The 2,523-nt window shown below is 43.1% G+C and overlaps 1 non-coding gene across 1 annotated transcript; it reads left to right on the top strand.

The window, feature by feature from the left end:
• Positions 1-762: 762 nt before the first annotated feature.
• Positions 763-834, top strand: TRNAC-GCA. The gene has a single exon. It is a non-coding gene; the product is annotated as a tRNA-Cys (tRNA).
• The last annotated feature ends 1,689 nt before the right edge of the window (positions 835-2,523 follow it).

The raw sequence follows: 2,523 nt of genomic DNA, 5'->3' as shown, positions 1-2,523 counted from the left end.
GTCACCCCTGCCACTGGAATGAGCTGTCACTGACGGGGCTACACCAACAGGAATACATACAGATGGGACAGGGCAAGTGTTCTCCTCCTCTCCCAGCCCTCCAGTCCCCCTCAAGAGCCCTGTTGGCAGGACCAGCTGGGAAACCACCTGAAAAAGAACTGGGATGGCGGGGGGTGGGGAGGGTGTGTGCAGCACCCCAGGGCCAGCACCACAAGGCAGAGGATAGAAGGATGAGTAGAAAGGTGGAGCTTAGAGGCAATTGTTTATTCGATCATTACCTGAGAGCACTCATCTCAACCATCAGAGGACAGGACTGACGACTAATGGAGGGAAGGTCAGCCTGTGCCCAGAGCGTGGCTTTGTGGGAGGAGCTCCATCCAGTATTCAGATGAGTGTGGGCTCCACGAGACAGTGCTTGTTTGGCTGGATGATTGGTCAATTGGAGTCTCTTGTTTTCAGGTGCTCAGCACACACACACACACACACACACAAACACACAAACAATATAGATGTCACACAGATCCTTCCAGTTGTCAGGTGAGTGCTCCTCAGGCTACTGCCTTCACCTGGGACTGAGGCTGAGGACAGTACAGGGCTGAGGAAGAAGGGAACCTGTTGCTTCCTCTAAGGCAGGGCAATGAATTAGCAGTAAAGCAGGCCTGGCCCCTCTGAGAAAACCCAGCCGGAAGGAGCATCTGTGCTAGAGGATGTGGGTGTGGCTGCACAGGGAAAGAGTGTTAATTGTCCCTTGTTCACATAGCAGGGGGTGTAGCTCAGGGGTAGAGCATTTGACTGCAGATCAAGAGGTCCCCAATTCAAATCTGGGTGTCCCCTATCTTTTTAGTCAATAAATTGGTAAAGGAGTCTTGGTCTCCTCTCCCCTTGCTGAGTCTTCTTGCAAAGAGTGAGAAGTCAGAGCACACCTTCCCCTCCCTCAGCAGAGCAGCTCAGCCTCAGGTAATGCACCCATCCCAGCCCCTATTCCTCTGGTCTTCCCACTCTCCCCTCACCTGGTCTCCTTGCTCTGAAATATGTTCTTTGAGCTTCTGGCTGAGCATGAGGACTCTGTCCTTAGAAGGCAGTCTGAGAGAAATACGAGATCACCTACAAGGAAGGGGCAAAATTCAACCACTGGCTAACTTGTCAACAGTGGCAAGGGAAGCCAGAAGAGAGTCCAATAATACATTCAATATGTTGAAAGAAAATAACAACCAACTTAGAATTCTATTCCCAGCAAAACTGCTATTCATGAACAGATAAGGCTTAGAGAGTTTGCCACCAACAGACTCTCACTAGAAAAAAATCTATAATATATACTTTAAGGAAAAGTAAAATGATCACAGATGGATGACCTGAGATTTAAAAAAGAAAAAAAAAACTGCTGAACAAATAAATTAGCATATAAACAGTAATTGTAAAAGTCATTGATAATATAAAACAATACTAATGTCTAACTTGTAATTTTTTTTAAGCTGGAACTAAAATACTGGTCAACAATGATGTGTAAAGTAAGGGACATTGGACTTAAATGTCCTAAGATCTTTCTATAATTTGGGAGAAGAATATAGATATTGACTAATCTTAGACTTTTAAAATTTGCATGCAGTAATTTCTAGTATATCATTTTAAAAACTGTTTTTCACCAGGTAGAAGCAGTTAAAAGAATGGAGGATGTGGGCTAGTAGAGAAAACAAATTAAATTAAATGAGAAAAAATACCAGTTAATCTCAAAGGAGGCAAGAGATGAAACATCAAAGAAATTTGAGACAATTGGAATGCCAATAAATGAAAAGGATTCTGATATATTAGTAATTAGACTAATGCAGTAAAACCTGCCAAAGCTGGGACCCATGGAAGGTGGAAACCTGTCAGACAGGGAAACCTCAAATATTTCCCACTAATAGACAACAATAATGGACAATGGTAATAGAAAAGTGGTAAGACTGCATTGTGCTAAGGGCGGGAAACTTGCGAGACCCAGAAAAACAAGGCAGTCCTATTGAGTTCCAGCTTTCACAGGCTTCACTGTGCGTAAATGGAGAAAACTCTCCAGTTAAAAGACAAAGCTATTAGACTAGACTTAAAAAGCAAAGAAAAACAAGAGAGACCCCTCCATACTCTGTGCGCAAGAGCCACATTTAAAACATAAGGACACAGAAAGGTTTAAAGTAAAAGGATCGAGAAAGATATTCCAGGAGAACCTCATTTGAGGTTCGGGATCATCCATGTATCAGAAGACTGGTTGGCATGGCTTTGTTCTTTCCTCCAGCTGTACTTAGTTGTATGGGACCAGATGTTGAGTTAATGAAGAGGTAGACTTACCTACAAGGAGCAACCAATAAGACTAAGCTCGGATTTCTCGACAGAAACCATGCAGGCGAGAAGACAATGGGATGGTATATATAGAACCCTGAAAGAGAAAATTTTCCAACCAAGAATTATATACCCAGCAAAATTGTCCCTCAAATATGATGGTGAAATTAGGACATTTCCAGATAAGCAGAAATTAAGGGAATTTGTTAA

The sequence above is a fragment of the Orycteropus afer genome, unplaced genomic scaffold (genome assembly GCF_000298275.1).
Source record: "Orycteropus afer afer isolate SDZICR_OR568_19922 unplaced genomic scaffold, OryAfe1.0 scaffold01004, whole genome shotgun sequence".
Lineage (NCBI taxonomy): Eukaryota > Metazoa > Chordata > Mammalia > Tubulidentata > Orycteropodidae > Orycteropus > Orycteropus afer.
This window is presented reverse-complemented; position numbering and strand designations above follow the sequence as displayed.